The sequence below is a fragment of the Salvelinus sp. IW2-2015 genome, linkage group LG16 (assembly GCF_002910315.2).
Source record: "Salvelinus sp. IW2-2015 linkage group LG16, ASM291031v2, whole genome shotgun sequence".
Classification (NCBI taxonomy): domain Eukaryota; kingdom Metazoa; phylum Chordata; class Actinopteri; order Salmoniformes; family Salmonidae; genus Salvelinus; species Salvelinus sp. IW2-2015.
In genome coordinates this window covers 19,354,664-19,379,060 of record NC_036856.1, presented here as the reverse complement: position 1 = coordinate 19,379,060, position 24,397 = coordinate 19,354,664, and the positions used below count along the sequence as shown (strand labels likewise).

General features: G+C 43.2%; 1 pseudogene; it reads right to left on the bottom strand.

Moving 5' to 3' along the window:
- Positions 1–561: 561 nt before the first annotated feature.
- Positions 562–10,260, bottom strand: LOC111976064 (large ribosomal subunit protein mL55-like; annotated as a pseudogene).
- Positions 10,261–24,397: the final 14,137 nt, after the last annotated feature.

Sequence of the window (24,397 nt, the reverse complement as noted above, 5' to 3'; positions counted from 1 at the left end):
GTAAGTATTGTATATCTAATAAGGTGAAAGAAGTATCATACAAACTCATTCATAGAATCTATCCTGTAAAGACCTTTATTATATACAGATTTAAAATAGCTATTGATAACAAATGTGTATTTTGTGGTTGTGACCCAGAAACTCTTGACCATTTATTTTGGGACTGTTCTTATGTCAGAAGATTTGAGCGAGTTAAATTTTATTTGAAAAGAAACGACTATTAATGTTAATCTGAGAGAATCTGATGTTTTATTTGGATCCAAATGATATGGAATCTGACGTAACTTTCATTGTTAATTTATTTATCCATAAAATTAAGTGGCCAGAGAACAAACCCCTCTTCACAATATTTAAGATAGACTTTAAATATTATTTTGAAATGAAGAGTAAATGTAAAAACAAAAAAGGAATACGCACCATTAAAGTGTTTGACAAATTGAAAATTAATATCGATATGTAATACCCGTCTGTTAGGTATATTTCAGTAATTTGTATTTGTTGTGTTCATAAAAACAAACAAAAAAAAACATATATGGTCACAAAATTATATATGTAACTAAGTGAATAAAAATAATTATTTTATTACCAATATGGGATAAAGATGTATATCTACAAATAATATTATATATACACACACAATCATTGCAGAACAGTAAAGTTAAATAGCTACAACAGGCTCTATCACGTCTTCCAAAACTTGCTGTAATCATCTGCTTTGAAATCGTCTTTGAATTCCACCGTCCTCTGCTTAACAGCTCCCTTCTTGGGATCCTGCTTCCGCATCCTGATTTTCCTTCCTTCCTCTGAGTGTACTGATGTCCACAGGCATCTGAAGGGATACAGCACAAAATCATCAAAATCACTCTCACAATTTGTCTGATTAGCATTCAAATGTAGGATTCCTGAATAGTCAAAAGCGGCAAAAATGTAAACTCAGCAAAAAAAGAAACGTCCCTTTTTCAGGACCCTGTCCTTCAAAGATAATTCGTAAATATCCAAATAACTTCACAGATCTTCATTGTAAAGAGTTTAAACACTGTTTCCCATGCTTGTTCAATGAACCATAAACAATTAATGAACATGCACCCGTGGAACGGTCGTTAAGAAACTAATAGCTTACAGACGTTTAGGCAATTAAGGTCACAGTTCTGAAAACTTAGGACACTAAAGAGGCCTTTCTACTGACTCTGAAAACCCCCAAAAGAAAGATACCCAGGGTCCCTGCTCATCTGTGTAAACGTGCCTTAGGCATGTTGCAAGGAGGCATGAGGACTGCAGATGTGGCCAGGGCAATAAATTGCAATGTCCGTACTGTGAGACACCTAAGACAGCGCTACAGGGAGACAGGACGAACAGATGATCATCCTCGCAGTGGCATACCACGAGTAACAACACCTGCACAGGATCGGTACATCCGGACATCACACCTGCGGGACAGGTACAGGATGGCAACAACTGCCTGAGTTACACCAGGAACGCACAATCCCTCCATCAGTGCTCAAACTGTCCGCAATAGGCTGAGAGAGGCTGGACTGAGGGCTTGTAGGCCTGTTGTAAGGCAGGTCCTCACCAGACATCACCGGTAACAACGTCGCCTATGGGCACAAACACACCGTCGCTGGACCAGACAAGACTGGTAAAAAGTGCTCTTCACTGACGAGTCACGGTTTTGTCTAACCAGGGGTGATAGTCGGATTTGCATTTATCGTCGAAGGAATGAGCGTTACACCGAGGCCTGTACTCTGGAGCGGGTTTGATTCGGAGGTGGAGGGTCCATCATGGTCTGGGGCTGTGTGGCACAGCATCCTCGGACTGAGCTTGTTGTCATTGCAGGCAATCTCAACGCTGTACGTGACAGGGAAGACATCCTCCTCCCTCATGTGGTACCCTTCCTGCAGGCTCATCCTGACATGACCCTCCACACTATGACAATGCCACTAGCCATAAAGCAGTTTATTTCTCTTTCATGCTGTCCCTAGGAGGGGTGCGTCACTTGAGTGGGTTGAGTTACTGACGTGATCTTCCTGTCTGGGTTGGCGCCCCCCCTTCGTTTGTGCTGTGATGGAGATCTTTGTGGGCTATACTCGGCCTTGTCTCAGGATTGTAAGTTGGTGGTTGAAGATATCCCTCTAGTGGTGCGGGGGCTGTGCTTTGGCAAAGTGGGTGGGGTTATATCCTTCCTGTTTGGCCCTTTCCGGGGGTATCATCGGATGGGGCCACAGTGTCTCCTGACCCCTCCTGTCTCAGCCTCCAGTATTTATGCTGCAGTAGTTTATGTGTCGGGGGGTTAGGGTCAGTTGGTTATATCTGGAGTACTTCTCCTGTGTGAATTTAAGTATGCTCTCTCTAATTCTCTCCTTCTCTCTCTCGGAGGACCTGAGCCTTAGGACCATGCGTCAGGACTACCAGGCATGATGACTCCTTGCTGTCCCCAGTCCACCTGGCCTTGCTGCTGTTCCAGTTTCAACTGTTCTGCCTGCGGCTATGGAACCCCGACCTGTCCACCGGACGTGCTACCTGTCCCAGACCTGCTGTTTTCAACTCTCTAGAGACCGCAGGAGCGGTAGAGATACTCTTAATGATCGGCTATGAAAAGCCAACTGACATTTACTCCTGATTTATTATTTGACCATGCTGGTCATTTATGAACATTTGAACATCTTGGCCATGTTCTGTTATAAATCTCCACCCGGCACAGCCAGAAGAGGACTGGCCACCCCTCATAGCCTGGTTCCTCTCTAGGTTTCTTCCTAGGTTTTGACCTTTCTAGGGAGTTTTTCCTAGCCACCGTGCTTCTACACCTGCATTGCTTGCTGTTTGGGGTTTTAGGCTGGGTTTCTGTACAGCACTTCGAGATATTAGCTGATGTACGAAGGGCTATATATAAAAAAAATTAAATAATAATAATAATAATAAAATAAAGTTGACAGTGAGAGGACGTTTCATTTTTTGCTGAGTTTATCAATCCAAAAAGGCATACTCTCAATTTGTCTCCAGTTCAAGGATGCTTACCATGAGTATCCTCTTGGGCTTCTTGTGCCTAATGTTAATTGTGGAACCGTCCGGTTCTATGAGCAACACAGGATACATTCTTTCATACTTCTGTCGACTGCATCGTACAATTGATGTCTTGTTGGAGTTGTGCTGGGTGGTCGCTGTGTGTAAAGTTGATGCAGGAAACAAATGCCTCTGGGCAACCACCTCTTGTAGACATCTAAAAAGACAAAACATTGGCAATGTTCAAATGATTAAGATTTAGTAACTAATATAAAGGTGTAATGCAAATGTACTCAGAAACTTGCTAGCTAGTTCATCCCAAGCTGTCAGCCATACATGTTAGCTGGCTAGCTCTGATCCAGGGCGTTACGTGCAGCTTTAGCCTTCAATGCCTGCTCGTCGAACATCTCATTCCAAAATCATGGGCACTAATATGGAGTTGGTCCCCCCTTTGCGGCTATAACAGCCTCCACTCTCTGGGAAAGCTTTCCGCTAGATGTTGGAACATTGCTGCAAGACTTGCTTCCATTCAGCCACAAGAGCATTAATGAGGTCGGGCACTGATGTTGGGTGATTAGGCCTGGCTCGCAGTCAGCGTTCCAATTCATCCCAAAGGTGTTTGATGGGGTCAGGGTTCTATGCAGGCCAGTCAAGTTCTTCCACACCGATCTCGACAAACTATTTCTGTATGGACCTAGCTTTATGCACAGTGGCATTGTCATGCTGAAACAGGAAAGAGCCTTCCCCAAACTGTTGCCACAAAGTTGGAAGCACAGAATTGTCTAGAATGTTATTGTATGCTGTAGAGTTAAGTTTTCACTTCACTGGAACTAAGAGGCCTAGGCCGAACCATGAAAAATAGCCCTAGACCATTATTCCTCCTCCACCAAACTTTACAGTTGGCACTATGCATTCGGGCAGGTAGCGTTCTCCTGGCATCCACCAAACCCAGATTCGTCCGTCGGACTGCCAGATGGTGAAGCATGTAGAAGCACTCCAGAGAGTGCATTTCCACTGCTCCAGAGTCCAATGGCGGTAAGCTTTACACTACACCAGCCGATGCTTGGCATTGCGCATGGTGATTTTAGGATTGGGTGCGGCTGCTGGGCTGTGGAAACTAATTTCATGAAACTCACGACGAACAGTTCTTGTGCTGACGTTGCTTCCAGAGGCAGTTTGGAACTGGGTAGTGAGTGTTGCAACCGAGGACAGAAGCTTCAGCACTTAGCGGACCCATTCTGCCAACTTGTGTGGCCTACCACTTCGCGGCTGAGCCATTGTTGCTCCTAGATGTTTCCACTTCACAATAACAGCACTTACAATTGACCAGGGCAGCTCTAGCAGGGAAGAAATTTGATGAACTGACTTGTTGGAAAGGTGGCATCCTATGACGGTGCCATGTGGAAAGTCACTGAGCTCTTCATTAAGGCCATTCTACTGGCAATATTCGGCTATGGAGATTGCAGGGCTGTCTGCTCAATTTTATACACCTGTCAGCAACGGGTGTGACTGAAATAGCTGAATACACTAACTTGAAGGGGTGTCCACATAGTTTACCTTCGTTTGTCTGTGCTGGCCAATTTCTCTCTATGCGCAAGCCGTCGTTTCTCCGAAATACGAAATAAACCACTTTTGAGGACTTTGCTTATCGCCAGACTTGTTCTGGACAACGCATACAGAGAAAGTTTGTTACTAGTACCGTCTTTATGTCAGTGAATATATTTAAGCCAAGCACTCTCTGAAGAAAATATTCTATGGTGGGGTGAATAGAGTGGTGGTGAGGAGGAGCTCTGCGGACGCTTTGTGCCCAGAAGTTATTTAGCGATTCATTGTAGTCATTGCGCTCTATTGAGTTGCTATTTTCTCCAGTTCTCGTGTCAATTAATTCCTGTCATTCCTGAATTACTCATTATATTAATAAAGTCAGATTTAAATCAATAAATATCAAAAAAGGTTAAGGGAACAAGACTGTGTATATATCTGGCTGTGTTGGCAAAATCACTACATATCCCATTGAGCCAAGTGGGGAGAGGCTGCCCGTTGACTGTATAACTAGCAAATGTGATTTGAAATTGAGGGTGCAGTATTTATGAAGTTTGGCAATGAGGAAAAACTAGCATAGTTCATCTAGCCAGCTAGTTTAGCCAGGGAAAACTGGTGAAAACGTGCTTGGCCCATGCGCACTAGGCTAATTCAGGAGACAGATTGTAGTTTTTCTGCTCTGATATCAGGAGATGCAGGCGAAAAGTTTGATTAAAGCGGCAATCAGCATTTGAAACAATAACAAAGCATCCTCCCACCCATTTCAGTAAAATTCTGAGGGATAGGGCTCTCAAATTCATAGACAGAGCTATGGATCCAAGGATGGACAATCCATGGTATAAAAATTATAGTTTTAACCATGTTGAGGCTATATATTGTTTGTTTACATTTGCTTTGTTTGCAAACATTGGAGTGAAACAAGCTTATATTTTGGGTTCTGATGGGGTACAACAGTTGAACTAAGCTCATGAGACATTTATATTCTTCAAGAATTAATGGGTACATTTAATTAAATCAGTAGTCCTAAAATGGAGGAAGCAACTGCAGACTAAATCAAGTAAATCAGATGACTTATATTTAAGGAGATCAATCAGCACCCCATTGGTTCCTGCATGAACGTACTGGTACTGCTTGACCTACAGAAGGCCTTTGATACAGTTAACCACTGTCTCCTAATCTCCAAACTGGAGGCACTGGGGATAAGCAGTATCCCTCTAGGCTGGGTAAAGTCCTATTTATCAGGAAGGGAGCAAGTAGTAGAGGGTAATGGTTCACTGTCTCAGGCAAAACCAATTGTTGTGGCGTTCTGCAGGGGAGCATGCTTGGGCCTCTGCTGTTTTTATTGTATATTAACAATATGAAAGATGTATGTTCTTGCCATCTACAGTTCTGGTGTCTCACAAAAGTAAAACTATGTTGGAGAGCATACTTAGCACAGAGCTTACTAACATTAGCAAATGGCTTGGAGATAATAAGCTATCTCTGCACTTAGGGAAAACTGAAGCAATTATTTTTTAGATCCAGACCTAAATTGTGTAGGTCGTCTGAAATCAGAGTGGAGTTAGGGGGTGAGGTGCTGACTACTAAAACCTGTTAGCTACTTGGGATGTATCCGTGATGGAAGCTTGGGAGGTGTGAGAATGGCCAATAAGGTGCTAGGGAAGGTTATTGCCAGGACTAAGTTTTTGGCTAGAAAGTCCAAGCTGCTTGATAAGGACTCCATGAAAGTGCTAGCTACTGCCCTCATTCAATGCCATTTCGACTATGCTAGTACTTCCTGGTTTGGGGGATTATCTAAACTTATGAAGGGGAAGCTCCAGATAGCCCAGAATAAGCTGCTCAGGGTAGTATTGAAGGTGAGTCCACGTACTCACATAGGCAGGAGCTGCTTTCAGGAACTAAACTGGCTGCCTATTGAGGCTAGGGTGTCCCACATTAGACTAGGTTCGGTTTACAGGAGTATTTATGGTCCTGCGCCCAGATATCTAAGTGATTACTTTCCCCGTGTTAGGGATGCACACAATCACAGCACCAGATTAGGTGTTGCTGATGTGTGCTTATACAGGTTCAGGAGTAATGCTGGGAAAGGTACTTTCTTGTATACTGGAGCCTCAGAATGGAATGAGTTGCCTCTGCCTATAAAAACAACATCCTCTCTGGACATCTTTAAAAATAAAGTAAAAATATGTTTGATGTCTTCTGTGCCCATATGAATAACCCCTATGATGTAACTGGAATGATCAGATAGATGTTCTTCTTCTATGTTTTTGTTTTATTATTTCACTGCCATACTGTGTTTGATCTTGTCTAGCCATCTCGTCTCAAGAGGATCACAATGGAAATAAGCCCCAGACTTTGTGTTATCCTCGATGATTGTATTCATGTGCATGTATGGCTTTTAAGTTTTATGTGTGCTTGTTTTTTTTTTAAATGGTCGAATTAACAAACTAAACGCCTACCTTCGAGAATGACATTTGCATGCTTGTGTTACACCTTTGAATGTAGGTCAATAGGGAAATAAAAGTATTATCTGGTCACTGGTAGACAGTGTCTTTCGCTACCGCCTACCAAACACCTGCCCTCACCCTTGATAAAATACGTGAAAACAGTGCCCGACAGGCGGGAGGCTGGAACGACACTGTGTACTAGCTAAATAGGCTTCTAAAACCAACGACTTACTGTGCGCCACAGAGTTTTGATGAACAGTGGAGAAAAAATATCTGAGAAACACATGCTATTTATTGCTGAACAGCCGAAGTCACCGACGTGCATTGTGAACATTACTGCATTAGCATCGAAAAGCCCTCACGATATGCAACTTTTCAGGGAAGTCAGGAACCAATATACCCAGTCAGTTAGGAAAGCTATGGCTAGCTTTTTCAAACAGAGATTTGCATCCTGTAGCACTAATTCCCAAAAGTTTTGGGACACTAAAGTCCATGTAGAATAAGAGCACCTCCTCCCAGCTGCCCACTGCACTGAGGATAGGAAACATTGAGGATAGGAAACATTGTCACCCCCGATAAATCTACAATAATCGATAATTTCAATAAGCATTTTTCTACAGTTGGCCTTGCTTTCCACCTGGTTACCCCTACCAACATCTCAGCACCCCCTGAAGCAACTTGCCCAAGCCCCCCCCCCCTTCACCCAAATCCAGACAGCTGATGTTCTATAAGTGTTGCAAAATCTGGATCCCTACAAATTAGCTGAGCTAAGACAATCTGGATCCTCTCTTTCTAAAATGATCTGCCAAAATTGTTACTAGCCTATTCAACCTCTCTTTCGTATCGTCTGAGATCCCACAAAGATTGGAAAGCTGCCGCGGTCATTCCCCTCTTCACAGGTGGAGACACTCTAGATGCAAACTGTTATATCCATCCTGACCTGCCACTATAAAATCTTCGAAAGCCAAGTTACCAAACAGATCACCGACCATTTGGAATCCCACCGTACCTTCTCCACTATGCAATCTGGTTTCCGAGCTGGTCATGGGTGCACCTCAGCCACACTCAAGGTCCTAAACGATACCATAACCGCCATTGATAAAAGACAATACTGTGCAGCTGTATTCATCAACCTGGCCAAGGCTTTCGACTCTGTCAATCACCGCATTCTTATCAGCAGACTCAATAACCTTGGCTTCTCAAATGACTGCCTTGCCTGGTTCACAACTACTTCTCAGATAGAGTTCAGTGTGTCAAATCGGAGGGCCTGTTGTCCGGGCTTTGGCAGTCTCTATGGGGGTGCCACGGGGTTCAATTCTCAGGCCGACTCTTTTCTCTGTATATATCAATGATGTCGCTCTTGCTGCTGGTGACTCTCTGATCCACCTCTATGCAGACGACACCATTCTGTATACATTTGGCCATTCTCTGGACACTTTGCTAACAAACCTCCAAACAAGCTTCAATGCCATAGAACACTCCTTCCGAGGCCTCCAACTGCTTTTAAATGCAAGTAAAACTAAGTGCATGCTCTTCAACCGATTGCTACCCGCATTCTCCCGCCTGACTAGCATCACTGCTCTAGACGGTTCTGACTTAGAATATGTGGACAACTACAAATACCCAGGTGTCTGGCTAGACTGTAAACTCTCCTTCCAGACTCACATTAAGCATCATCAATCCAAAATTAAATCTAGAATCGGCTTCCTATTTCGCAACAAAGCCTCCTTCACTCATGCTGCCAAACATACCCTGGTAAAACTGACTATCCTACCGATCCTTGACTTCAGCGTTGTCATTTACAAAATAGCCTCCAACACTACTCAGCAAATTGGATGCAGACTGTCACAGTGTCACCCACCACTGCGACCTGTATGCTCTCGTTGGCTGGTCCTCACTACATATTTGTTGCCAAACCCATTGGCTCCAGGTCATCTATAAGTCTATGCTAGGTAAAGCCCCGCCTTATCTCAGCTAACTGGTCACCATAGCAGCACCCACCTGTAGCACACACTCCAGCAGGTATATTTCACTGGTCACCACCAAAGCCAACACTTCCTTCCAGTTCTCTGCTGCCAATGACTGGAACGAATTGCAAAAATCTCTGAAGCTGGAGTCTTATATCTCCCTCTCTAACTTTAAGCATCAGCTGTCAGAGCAGCTTACCGATCACTGTACCTGTACACAGCCAATCTGTAAATATAACACCCGACTACCTCATCCCCATATTGTTACTTATCCTCTTAAACCTCAGTATCTCTACTTGCACATCATCATCTGCACATCTACCACTCAAGTGTTAACGCTAAATTGTAATTATTTCACCTCGATGGCCTATTTATTGCCTTACCTTCCTACTCTTCTACATTTGCACACACTGTACATAGATTTTGATATTGTGTTATTGACTGTACGTTTGTTTATGTTTAACTCTGTTGTTTTGTCGCACTGCTTTGCTCTGCTTTATTTTGGCCAGGTCACTGTTGTAAATATGAACTTGTTCTCAACTGGCCTACCTGGTTAAATAAAGGTGATCTAAAAAAATAGCTATCTTTGTCGCCCCGGCTCTTCTGTGGGGTGTTTAGGCGGGTGGCATCCAACTTTGTGGTGCATTATCGCCATCTACTGTACTGGAGCGCCACTGCCTCCTGCCTATATACTGGAGTCAAAAATGGACCAATGGAAGTATAAAGATGGGTTCCTGCAGATCCCGGAATGCCTACTCTGAGGAACGCCCTGAATTGCGGGATGCAGTTGCACCCGTCTCAAATCAGCTGTAACTGAAATAGTAGAACAAAGCTTAGAACGGTGTTTGAGTGAACACTGAATACAGAAAATTAATGGTGAAGTCGCTTCCGGACACGGTAGACTCTCATCGTCACCACTCTATGGAAATATGTAGGTCGTTGAAGAAGGCTCAAGCCGTACGTAACAACCAGGACCAGAGCTGCTAGTTAGCGAACGTGCGTCCCATTGAATGTCTTCGAAACCAACGCGTAGTTTATTTACCTGTTTAAAAGTCTCGTCGACGTCCATACTTTCAGTAGGGCCATGTCGGAGTTTAGCTTTTTTTTATTTTATCAACGGAACATACGAAAAACAATAGTTTTCTCGCTGTTAAGTTTTTAGAGACATGAAAGAGAGAACAAGAAGCGGAAAGTCATGCGCAGTTGTCCGCTAAATAAACGACGTCTGGGAACAATTACCAACTGAATGGTTCCTACTTGTGATATCCTGTGTGTGAATACAGTCACTGGTTTGAATCAAATCAAATGTCAACCTTTCACAACAATGTAATATATTTGAATTTATTAAAGAATATGAATGATCAACTTCGTGCATAAATGTATACATTATAGCTATAATTTATTCCTAGTAATATTCTCTGTCTGTGTGTAGTTCAGTCCTCCTGGGATGTTTGTTGGCAGGGAACTACAGCCTGAAGAGCCGGCTGGTATTTAATTTAATTTACCTTTATTTAACTAGGCAAGTCAGTTAAGAACAAATTCTTATTTACATTGACGGCCTACCCCGGCCTAACCCGGACGACTCAAATAAAATAAAATAAAATTGTATTTGTCACACAGTACACATGGTTAGCAGATGTTAATGCGAGTGTAGCGAAATGCTTGTGCTTCTGGTTCCGACGGTGCAGTAATATCTAACAAGTAGTCTAACAGTTCCCCAACAACTACCTAATACACACAAATCTAAAAGGGGTGAATGAGTGAGCGATGGCCAAGCGGCATAGGCAAGGTGCAATAGATGGTATAAAATATAGTATATACATATGATATGAGTAATGTAAGATATGTAAACATTATTAAAGTGGCATTATTTAAAGTGACTAGTGATCCATTTGTTAAAGTGGCCAGTGATTAGGTCTCCATGTAGGCAGCAGCCTCTCTGAGTTAGTGATTGCTGTTTAGCAGTCTGATGGCCTTGAGATAGAAGCTGTTCTTCAGTCTCTCGGTCCCAGCTTTGATGCACCTGTACTGACCTCGCCTTCTGGTGTGACTAGGCAGTGGCTTGGGTGGTTGTTGTCTTTGATTATCTTTTTTTCCTTCCTGTGGCATCGGGTGCTATAGGTGTCATGGAGGGCAGGTAGTTTGCCTCCGGTGATGCATTGTGCAGACCCCCTCTGGAGAGCCTTGCGGTTGAGGGCGGAGCAATTGCCTTACCAGGCTGTGATACAGCCCGACAGGATGCTCTCGATTGTGGATCTGTAAAAGTTAGTCAGGGTTTTGGGTGACAAGACAAATTTCTTCAGCCTCCTGAGGTTGAAGAGGCGCTTCTTCACCACACTATATGTGTGGATGGACCATTTCAGTTTGTTGTTGATTTGTATGCAGAGGAACTTAAAACTTTCCACTTTCTCCACTGCTGTCCCTTCAATGTGAATAGGGGGGTGCGCCTTCTGCTGTTTCCTGAAGTCCACGATCATCTCCTTTGTTTTGTTGACATTGAGTGAGAGGTTGTTTTCCTGACATCACACTCTGAGTGCCCTCACCTCCTCCCTGTAGGCTGTCTCGTCGTTGTTGGTAATCAAGCCCATTGCTGTTGTGTCGTCTGTAAACTTGATGATTGAGTTGGAGGCGTGCATGGCCACGGAGTCGTGGGTGAACAGGGAGTACAGGGACCAGTTATCCCTCTTGCTTTGCCGCTTCCTATCTGGTGGTAATTTTTCTATTTTTTATTTAACCTTTATTTAACTAGGCAGGTCAGATAAGAATACATTCTTATTTCACAATGACGGTAATGCTGTAGCCAGAAAACAAGGCTCCCTAAACTGTGCTCCTCAGGCTTGTGTTTGTTAATACATTATGGATGGTTAAAATGTTTTCCTTCAATCATCAATCCTCTCAGTAATACATACTCCTTGTTCACTGACGACTGCGTGGCTGTTCACTCACGACTGCGTGGCTGTTCACTCACGACTGCGTGGCTGTTCACTCACGACTGCGTGGCTGTTCACTCACGACTGCGTGGCTGTTCACTCACGACTGCGTGGCTGTTCACTCACGACTGCGTGGCTTTGCACGACACCAACTCCATCATCAAGTTTGCTGACGACGTCACGGTTGTAGGCCTGAAAACCAACAATTACGAGTCAGCCTATAGGGAGGAGGTAAGTGAACTGGCATTGTGCTGTAATGACAACAACTTCTCCCTCAACGTCAGCAAAACAAAGGACTTGATTGTTGACTTCAGGAAGCAGAGGAGGGAACATGCCCCAATCCACATCAATGGAGAGAAAGTCACAAGTTTTCAGTTCCTCAGCGTCCACATCCCTGAGGACTTGTCATGGACCAACAACATCAACAGCGTCTCTACTTCCAAAGGCGGTTGAAGAAATTTGGGTCCTCTCGAAATACTACCGTTGCACCACCGAGAGCGTCCTGACTGGTTACATCAGAGCCTGGTACGAGAATTGCTCCGTCCATGACCGCAAGGCCCTCCAGCAGGTGGTGAAGACGGCCCAGTACATCACTGGGACCGTGCTTCCACCCATCCAGGACATCTACTCGAAACGGTGCCTGAGGAAGGTACGCAGCATCATCAAGGACCCCACATTCCATCATTAAGGACCCCACACACCCCAGCCACGCAATGTGGTCTCAGAGCATTTCATATTATTCTGTACATAATGCAAATAGTCCGGGTAGCCATTTGATTACCTGTTCAGGAGTCTTATGGCTTGGGGGTAAAAACTGTTGAGAAACCTTTTTGTCCTAGACCTGGCACTCCGGTACCGCTTGCCATGCGGTAGCAGAGATAACAGTCTATGACTTGGGTGGCTGGGGTCTTTGACAATTTTTAGGGCCTTCGTCTGACACCGCCTGGTGTAGAGGTCCTGGATGGCAGGCAGCTTGGCCCCAGTGATGTACTGGGCCGTACACACTACCCTCTGTAGTGCCTTGCGATTGGAGGCCGAGCAATTGCCGTACCAAGCAGTGACGCAACCAGTCAGGATGCTCTCGATGTTGCAGCTGTAGAACCTTTTGAGGATCTGAGGACCTATGCCAAATCTTTTTAGTTTCCTGAGGGGGAATAGGCTTTGTCGTTCCCTCTTCACAACTGTCTTAGTGTGTTTGGACCATTCTAGTTTGTTGGTGATGTGGACACCAAGGAACTTGAAGCTCTCAACCTGCTCCACTACAGCCCCATTGATGAGAATGGGGACGTGCTCGGTCCTCCTTTTCCTGTAGTCCACAATCATCTCCTTAGCCTTGGTTGCGTTGAGGGATAGGTTGTTATTCTGGCACCACCCAGCCAGGTCTCTGACCTCCTCCCTATAGGCTGTCTCGTCGTTATCGGTGATCAGGCCTACCACTGTTGTGTCGTCTGCAAACTTAATGATGGTGTTGGAGTCGTGCCTGGCCATGCAGTCGTGGGTGAACAGGGAGTACAGGAGGGGACTGAGCACGCACCCCTGGGGGGCTCCAATGTTGAGGATCAGCGTGGCAGTTATGCTGCTACCTACCCTCACCACCTGGGGGCGGCCCGTCAGGAAGTCCAGGATCCAGTTGCAGAGGGAGGTGTTTAATCCCAGGATCCTTAGCTTAGTGATGATCTTTGAGGGTACTATGGTGTTGAACGCTGAGCTATAGTCAATGAACCGCATTCTCACATAGGTGTTCATTTTGTCCAGGTGTGAAAGGGCAGTATGGAGTGCAATAGAGATTGCATCATCTGTGGATCTGTTGGGCGGTATGCAAATTGGAGTGGGTCTAGTGTTTCTGGGATAATGGTGTTGATGTGAGCCATTACCAGCCTTTCAAAGCACTTCATGGCTATGGACGTGAGTGCTACGGGTCTGTAGTCATTTAGGCAGGTTCCCTTCGTGTTCTTGGGCACAGGGACTATGGTGGTCTGCTTGAAACATGTTGGCATTACAGACTCAACATGTTGAAAATGTCAGTGAAGACACCTGCCAGTTGGTCAGCACATGCCCGGAGCACACGTCCTGGTAATCCGTCTGGCCCCGCAGCCTTGTGAATGTTGACCTGTTTGAAGGTCTTAGGTCCTAAAGGTCTTGTCTAAGGAGAGCGTGATCACACAGTCGTCCGGAACAGCTGATGCTCTCATGCATGCCTCAGTATTGCTTGCCTCGAAGCGAGCATAGAATTGATTTAGCTCGTCTGGTAGGCTCGTGTCACTGGTCAGCTCGCGGCTGTGCTTCCCTTTGTAGTAATAGTAATAGTTTGCAAGCCCTGCCACATAAGACGAGCTTTGTCTGTTTGATGTTTCATCGCAGGGCATAGCAGGATTTCTTATAAGCTTCCGGGTTAGAGTCCCGCACCTTGAAAGCAGCAGCTCTACCCTTTAGCTCAGTTGGGGTATGTACGCACAGTCATTGTGGGGACTTATTGATAAAGCCAGTGATTGATGTGGTGTACTCCTCAATGCCATCGGAAGAATCCCGGAACATGTTCCAGTCTGTGATAGCAAAACAGTCCTGTAGTTTAGCATCTGCTTCATTTGACCACTTTTTTATACACCGAGTCACTGGTGCTTCCTGCTTTAATTTTTGCTTGTAAGCAGGAATCAGGAGGATAGAGTTGTGGTCGGATTTACCAAATGGAGGGCGAGGGAGAGCTTTGTACGCGTGCGTCTCTGTGTGTGGAGTACAGGTGATTTAGAATTTTTTCCCCTCTGGTTGCACATTTAACATGTTGATAGATATTAGGTAGAACTGATTTAAGTTTCCCTGCATTAAAGTCTCTGGCCACTAGGAGCGCCGCCTCTGGGTGAGTGGTTTTCTGTTTGCTTATTTCCTTATACAGCTGACTGAGTGCGGTCTTAGCATCTGTCTGTGGTGATAAATAAACAGCCACGAAAAGTATAGCTGAAAACTCTCTAGGAAAGTAGTGTGGCCTGCAATTTATCACAATATACTCTACTTCAGGCGAGCAAACGAGCAAAATCTAGAGATTTCCTTAGATTTCGTGCACCAGCTGTTGTTTACAAATATGCACAGACCGCCCCCCCCCCCCGTCTTACTGTGTGCTGGTGCAGCGTATATCCCGCTAGCTGAATATCCATATCGTCATTCAGCCACGATTCCGTGAAACATAGGATATTACAGTTTTTGATGTCCCGTTGGTAGGATATTTGTGATCGTACCTCGTCTAATTTATTGTCCAATGATTACACATTGGCGAGTAATATTGACGGTAACGGCAGCTTTCCCACTTGCCTTCTGCGGATCATCACTAGGCATCCCGCTCTGTGTCCTCTGTACCTGCATCTCTTCCTCTTGCAAATAACTGGGATGTTGGCCTTGTCAGGTGTTAGGAGAATGTCTTGTGCGTCCTGCTTGTTGAAGAAAAACTCTTTGTCTAATCCGAGGTGAGTGATCGCTGTCCTGATATCCAGAAGCTATTTTTTGCCGTAAGATACGGTTGCAAAAACATTATGTACAAAATAAGTTACAAATAACGCGAAAAAAAACACATAATAGCACAGTTGGTTGGGCGCTCGTAAAACTGCTGCCATTTCTTCGGCCGCCATTTTATTTGATATGATATGTTACGAATTACAATTTGTATGATATGTTCTGAATTTCAATTCGTACAATACACTGAGTGTACAAAACATTAAGAACACCTTCCAAATATTGAGTTGCATGGCCCATGTTAACTTCAATGCTTCCCACAGTTGTGTGAAGTTGGCTGAATTTCCTTTGGATGGTGGACCATTCTTGAAACACACGTGAAACTGTTGAGCGTGAAAAACCCAGCAGGGTTGCAGTTCTTGACACACTTAAACCAGTGCGCCTGGCAACTAATACCATACCCCGTTCAGAGGCACTTAAATATTTTGTCTTGCCCATTCACCTTCTGAATGGTACACATACACAATCCATGTCTCAATTGTCTCAGGGCTTAAAAATCCATCTTTAACCTGTATCCTCCCCTTCATCTACACTGATTGAAGTGGATTTAACCTCTCTAGGGTACGTGAGACAGTAACGTCACACCTCTTCAACAGCCAGTGAAACTGCAGGGCGCCAAAATCAAAACAACAGAAATCCCATAATTAAAATGCCTCAAACATACATGTATTTTACACCATTTTAAAGATACACTTGTTGTAAATCCAGCCACAGTGTCCGATTTCAAAAAGGCTTTACGACGAAAGCAAACCAAACGATTATGTTAGGTGAGTGCCTATTCACAGAATGACACAGCCATTTTTCCAGCCAAAGAGAGGATTCACAAAAAGCAGAAATATAGATAAAATGAATCACTAACCTTTGATGATCTTCATCAGATGACACTCATAGGACTTCATGTTACACAATACATGTATGTTTTGTTCGGTAAAGTTCATATTTATATAAAAAAATCTGAGTTTACATTGGCGCTTTACGTTCAGAAGTTCCAAAACATCCTTTGATTTTGCAGAGAGCCACATCAATTTACAGGAATACTCATAATAAACATTGCTAAAAGATACAACTGTTATGCATGGAATTTTAGATGCCCTTCTCCTAAATGCAACCGCTGTGTCAGATTTCAAAAAAGCTTTACGGAAAAAGCAAACCATGCAATAATCTGAGTCGGCGCTCAGAGCCCAATCAAGACACAAATATATCTGCCATATTTTGCAGTCAACAGAAGTCAGAAATAACATTATAAACATTCACTTACCTTTGATGATCTTCATCAGAATGCACTCCCAGGAATCCCAGTTCAACAATAAATGTTTGTTTTGTTCGATAATGTCCATCATTTATGTCCAAATTCCTCCTTGTTGTTCTAGCGTTCAGTACACTTTCCAAACTCACGACGGGCGGGCAAGTCCAGCGGAAAGTATGGACGAAAAGTTAAAAAAGTTATATTACAGTCCGTAAAAACATGACAAACGAAGTATTGAATCAATCTTTGTTTTTAACATAATTCTTCAATAATGTTCCAACCGGAGAATTCCTTTGTCTTCAGAAGTGCGATGGAATAGAGCTCGCTCTCACATGAACGTGCATGGTCAGTGTAACGGCGTTCCTCCTCCTCTTCATCCGAAGAGGAGGAGCAGGGATTAAACCAAAATGCAGCGTCTTGATATGACATGATTTATTTAAGTAAAGATGAAAACACGAACTTCACTTGAAACTAAACAAAACAACAAACAGAGTAGACTAACCTGAACATAAGAACTTACATAACACGAAGAACTCATGAACAGGAAAATGACTACACAAAACGACGAACGAACGAAACAGTCCCGTATGGTGCAAACAAACACAGACACAGGAGAACAACCACCCACGACAAACAAAGTGAAAACACCTACCTTAATATGATTCTCAATCAGAGGAGATGAAAACCACCTGCCTCTAATTGAGAACCATATCAGTTACCCAAAACCAACATAGAAACAGAAAACATAGACTGCCCACCCAAACTCACGTCCTGACCAACTAACACATACAAAAACTAACAGAAAACAGGTCAGGAACGTGACAGTCAGCGCATGTTCAGCTCATGGCAGACCTTACTCAATCCCCTCTCCTTCGGCCCCACTTCACAGTAGAAGCATCAGACATGGTTCTAAAGACTGTTGACATCTAGTGGAAGCCTTAGGAAGAGCAACATTACCAATATCCCACTGTATCTTCAATAGGAGCTGAGTTGAAAATCGACCAACCTCAGATTTCCCACTTCCTGGTTGGATTTTTGTCTCAGGTTTTTGCCTGCCATATGAGTTCTGTTATACTCACAGACATCATTCAAACAGTTTTAGAAACGTCAGAGTGTTTTCTATCCAAATCGACTAATGATATGCATATTCTAGCTTTTATGGCTTTGTAGCAGGCCGTTTACTCTGGGCATGCTTTTCATCCGGACGTGAAAATACTGCCCCCTACCCCAAAGAAGTTTTAACAAGTGACATCAATAAGGGATCATAGCTTTCACCTGGATTCACCTGGTCAGTCAATGTCATGGAAAGAACAGGTGTTCGTAGTGTTTTGTACACTCAGTGTATGTTACGAACTGCAATTCGTACAATATGTAACAAAACGTAATATATGTTACAAACTAACGTTAGCTCTAGGGGTTAGGGTTAGCTAACATACTAAGTCGTTGTAAGTAGTTGCTGAGTTGTCCGTGATGAGAATTGAACTAGACGTAACATAGTAAACGTAAATCCGGGACACTTAAATTAGTATGATATGTTACGTTTGGTATGGTTACATAAGATAGAAGGTTACTTAAGGCAAAAACAAAGAGGGTGGTTGGTCGGGATGGATGGGCCAGTGGAGGCTGCTGAGGGGAGGACGGCTCATAATAATTTCTGGAATGGAGCAAATGGAATGGCATCGAACACATGGAAACCATGTGTTTTATGTATTTGATACCATTCCACCTATTTCGCTCCAGCCATTACCACGAGCATGTTTTCCCCAATTAATGTGCAACCGACTTCCTGTGGGGTGAGCATATTACTTTGCTATTACTTAGCATGCTAGCTAACCTAACCCTTTTAGCTAAACCTTCCCCTAAGCCTAAACTTAGCCCATAACTGTTAGCCTAGCTAATGTTAGCCAGCTAGCTAGTGTTAGCCACCTAGCTAACGTTAGCCACAACAAATTGGAATTTGTAATATTTCATGCATTTTGCAAATTTGTTTATATTGTACATTTTCCTACTTCCTAACATATTGTAAGAATTGCAATTTGTAACTTACAGTATCATATACGAGTTGTATATCGTAATATATCATACGAAATGGATGATGGACATCCACAAATTAATAAACACCATACGAAATGTAACATATCATACTGAATAGGGTGTCTCGGATTTATGTACAGGATAATACAAAATGCTCTTAGACTATGTTGCAAAGCATGAGGTCTGATACCAACAGGCCCAGAGACTACATACAGTGCATACAGTGCACATCTACATACAGTGCATTCGGAACGTTTTTTTGTAATGTTACAGTCTTATTCTAAAATGGAATAAATTAAATGTTTTCCTCGTCAATCTACACACAATACCCCATAATGACAAAGTGAAAACAGGTTCTTCAAATGTTTTGCAAATGTATTAAAAATAAAAACAGAAATTCCTCATTTACATACTGTGGGAAGAAAAAGTATGTGAACCCTTTAGAATTACCTGGATTTCTGCATAAATTGGTCAAACAATTTTATCTGATCTTCATCTAAACAAAAAACAAACACAGTTTGCTTAAACTAATAACAGACAGACAATTAGAATTTGTCATCTCTTTATTGATCACACCGTGTAAACATTCACAGTACAGGTTGGAAGAAGTATGTGAACCCTTGGATTTAATAACAAGTTGACCCTCCTTTGGCAGCAATAACCTCAAACAAACCTTTTCTGTAGTTTCGGATCAGACCTGCACAACGGTCAGGAGGAATTTTGGACCATTCCTCTTTACAAAACTGTTTCAGTTCCACAATATTCTTGGGATGTCTAGTGTGAACCGCTCTCTTGAGGTCATGCCACAGCATCTCAATCTGGTTGAGGTCAGGACTGACTGGGCCACTCCAGAAGCCGTATTTTCTTCTGTTCAAGCCATTCTGTTGATTTACATCTGTCTAATGGGTTGTTGAGGATCTGCAGAGAAGAATTGGAGAAATTCCCCAAATACAGGTGTGTCAAGCTTGTTGCATCACACCCAAGAAGAATCGAGCCTGTAATCGTTGCCAAAGGTGCTTCAACAAATTACTGAGTAAAGGGTCTGAATACTTATATACAGTTGAAGTCGGAAGTTTACATACACTTAGGTTGGAGTCATTAAAACTTGTTTTTCAACCACTCCACAAATTTCTTGTTAACAAACTATGGTTTTGGCAAGTCGGTAAGGACATCTACTTTGTGCATGACACAAGTAACTTTTCCAACAATTGTTCACAGACAGACTATTTCACTTATAATTCACTGTATCACAATTCCAGTGGGTCAGAAGTTTGCATACACTAAGTTGACTGTGCCTTTAAACAGCTTGGAAAATTCCAGAAAATGATGTCATGGCTTTAGAAGCTTCTGATAGGCTAATTGACATCATTTGAGTCAATTGGAGGTTTACCTGTGGATGTATTTCAAGGCCTACCTTCAAACTCAGTGCCTTTTTGCTTGACATCATGGGAAAATCAAAAGAAATCAGCCAAGACTTCAGAATCAGAAAAAAATGGTAGACCTCCACAAGGCTGGTTCATCCTTGGGAGCAATTTCCAAATGCCTGAAAGTACCATGGTTCATCTGTACAAACAACAGTACGCACATATAAACACCATGGGACCATGCAGCCGTCATACCGCTCAGGAAGGAGACGAGTTCTGTCTCCTAGAGATGAACGTACTTTGGTGTGAAAAGTGCAAATCAATCCCAGAACAACAGCAAAGGACTTTGTGAAGATGCTGGAGGAAACAGGTACATAAGTATCTGTATCCACAGTAAAAGGAGTCCTATTTCGACATAACCTGAAAGGCCGCTCAGGAAGGAAGGCACAATGCTCCAAAACCGCCATAAAAAGCCTGACTACAGTTTGCAACTGCACATGGGGACAAAGATCGTACTTTTTGGAGAAATAGCCTCCGGTCTGATGAAAACAAAATAGAACTGTTTGGCCATAATGACCATCGTTATGTTTGGAGGAAAAAGAGGGAAGTTTGCAAGCTGAAGAACACCATCCCAACCGTGAAGCACGGGGGTGGCAGCATCATGTTGTGGGGATGCTTTGCTGCAGGAGGGACTGGTGCACTTCACAAAATAGATGACATCATGAGGCAGGAAAATTATGTGGATTTATTGAAGCAACATCTCAAGACATTAGATAGGAAGATAAAGCTTGTTCACAAATGGGTCTTCCAATGGACAATGACCCATGCATACTTCCAAAGTTGTGGCAAAATGGCTTAAGGACAACAAAGTCAAGGTTTTGGAGTGGCCATCACAGAGCTCTGACCTCAATCCCATAGAAAATTTGTGGCCAGAACTGAAAAAGTGTGTGCGAGCAAGGAAGCTTACAATCCTGACTCAGTTACACCAGCTCTGTCAGGAGGAATGGGCCAAAATTCACCCAACTTATTGTGGGAGGCTTGTGGAAGGCTACCTGAAACGTTTGACCCAAGTTAAACAATTTAAAGGCCATGCTACCAAATACAAATTGAGTGTATATAATCTTCTGACCCACTGGGAGTGTAATGAAAGAAATAAAAGCTGAAATAAATTATTCTCTCTACTATTATTCTGACATTTCACATTCTTAAAATAAAGTAATGATCCTAACTGATTTATGACAGGGAATTTGTACTAGGATTAAATGCCAGGAATTGTGAAAAACTGAGTTTAAATGTATTTGGCTAATTTGTATGTAAACTTCCGACTTCAACTGCAAATAGACATTTAAGGTTATTTTTATTTTTTATAAATTAGCAAACAAAAACAAGTTTTTGCTTTGTCTTAAAAAAGTATTTAATCAATTTAGTAATAAGGCTGTAACGTAACAAAATGTTGAAAAGATCAAGGGGTCTGAATACTCTCCGAATGCACTGTATCTACAAGCCATCAGACTGCTGAACACTTGAACTGGACTGACCACCTGTTCTGATTCTCCACAACTTAGCACACACACATCACATCTGCTGCTACCAGACTCTCTCTTATTATACTGCTCAATTTATACACTTGCTCCCCATTCCTCCCTTTCCCAATATGCATTTAACTATTGAACTATAAATTGTGCCTTCCAGTATTAAGTTATGCTAAAATGTTGATTCTATTCTACTGCCATTTACTTTATGTTCATATTCATATTTTTTACTATTTCTTATTGTGGTTGCATTGCCGAGATGGAACCTGCAAGTTAGCATTTCGTTGGACAATGTATACCATGTGTAGACTATCCCGTACACACGACTAATAAAACTTGAAACTAGAGTTAACATACAGTACCAGTCAAAGGTTGGACACACCTACTCATTCAAGGGTTTTTCTTTATACTATTTTCTACATTGTAGAATAATAGTGAAGACATCAAAACTATGAAATAACACATATGGAAGCATGTAGTAACCAAAAAAGTGATAAACAAATCAAAATATATTTTAGATAGGCTGTAACGTAACAAAATGTGGAAAAAGTCAAGGGGTCTGAATACTTTCCGAAGGCACTGTGCATACAGCCAGGTCACTGCACAGGCAAGCCATTCCCTTTCCTCACCATGAGAACTTGCCTTTTGTTCTGCTAGCCCAGATGAATCAGTGACCTTATTGTGACATGAATTTATCATCAATCTAATTTATCATCTTTCCGCGTTATTGTGCACACCGTCTCAGCTTACTGTGATCCAGGGTTCTCCCCTTCAAAGCCAGGGCTTAGATCGATGCTGAGTGAAGGTGAGTGTGGGTGATAAATTATGTCTGATGAGGAGAAAAGGCTAGCCTTGTACTCCACAGATGGCAGATGAATACCCAGACAGCAGGTCCCTTATTTCGAAGGTTGGGACAGAGAATATGGTGGATCAGTGACCATTTTGATCTATATTAATCCCAAGGGGAAGAAATGTGACCCGCTCTGCCCATTCATTCATCGCTCTGCCCATTAATTCATCGCCATTTACCCATTGTTGTCTTAGCTCTCCTGATCAACACCTGTGATTGCTTTATGCCTCTCTCCAATGTCAATATGCCTTGTCTACTGCTGTCGTGGCTAGTTCTTATTGTTTTATTTCACTGTAGAGCCCTCAGTCTCGCACAAAATACCTTAGATAGCTCTTTTGTCCCACCCCACACACATGCAGAGACCTCACCTGGCTTAACTGGTGCCTCCAGAGTGGGAACCTCTATCATCGTCACTCAACGCCTAGGTTTACCTCCTTTCATTCTCTGTCCACAACGCACTAGGCGACCAGTTCTTATAGCCTATAGCCGTACCCTTTTCCTACTCCTCCTCTGTTCATCTGGTGATGTAGAGGTTAACCCAGGGTCTGTAGCCCCCAGTTCCACTCCTATTCCCCAGGCGCTATCATTTGTTGACTTCTGTAACCGTAAACGCCTTGGTTTCATACATGTTAACATCAGAAGCCTCCTCCCTAAGTTTGTTTTATTCACTGCTTTAGCACACTCTGTCAACCCTGATGTCCTACCCGTGTCTGAATCCTGGCTTAGGAAGGAAACCAAAAATTCTGAAATGTCCATCCCTAACTACAACATTTAATGCCAAAGGGGATGGAGTTGCAATCTACTGCAGAGATAGCCTGCAGAGTTCTGTCATGCTATCCAGGTCTGTGCCCAAACAGTTCGAGCTTCTACTTTTTAAAAATCCACCTTCCCAGAAATAAGTCTCTCACTGTTGCCACTTGTTATAGACCCCCCTCAGCCCCCAGCTGTGCCCTGGACACCATATGTGAATTAACTTCAGAGTTTGTACTGTTAGGTGACCTAAACTGGGATATGCTTAACGGCCGTCCTACAATCTAAGCTAGATGCCCTCAATCTCACACAAATTATCAAGAAACCTACCAGATACAACCCTAAATCCGTAAACACGGGCACCCTCATAGATATCATCCTGACCAACCTGCCCTCTAAATACACCTCTGCTGTCTTCATCCAGGATCTCAGCGATCACTGGCTCATTGCCTGCGTCCGTAATGGGTCCACGGTCAAACGACCACCCCTCATCACTGTCAAACGCTCCCTAAAGCACTTCAGCGAGCAGGCCTTTCTAATCGACTTGGCCTGGGTATCCTGGAAGGATATTGACCTCATTCCGTCAGTAGAGGATGCCTGGTTATTCTTTAAATGTGCTTTCCTCACCATCTTAAATAAGCATGCCCCATTCAAAACAAGTAGAACTAAGAACAGATATAGCCCTTGGTTCACTCCAGACTTGACTGCCCTTGACCAGCACAAAAACATCCTGGGGCGTACTGCATTAGTATCGAATAGCCCCCGCGATATGCAACTTTTCAGGGAAATTAGGAACCAATATACACAGGCAGTTAGGAAAGCAAAGGCTAGCTTTTTCAAACAGAAATTTGTATCCTGTAGCACAAACTCCAAAAAGTTCTGGGACACTGTAACGTCCATGGAGAATAAGAGCACCTCCTCCCAGCTGCCCATTGCATTGAGGCTAGGAAACACTGTCACCACCGATAAATCTACGATAATTGAGAATTTCAATAAGCATTTTTCTATGGCTGGCTATGCTTTCCACCTGGCTACCCCTACCCCGGTCAGCAGCTCTGCACCCCCCACAGCAACTTGCCRAAGCCTCCCCCATTTCTCCTTCACCCAAATCCAGATAGCTGATGTTCTGAAAGAGCTGCAAAATCTGGATCCCTACAAATCAGCTGGGTTAGACAATCTGGACCCTCTTTCTAATAGATGGAACCAATCTGCCGCAATTGTTGAAAAGCCTATTACT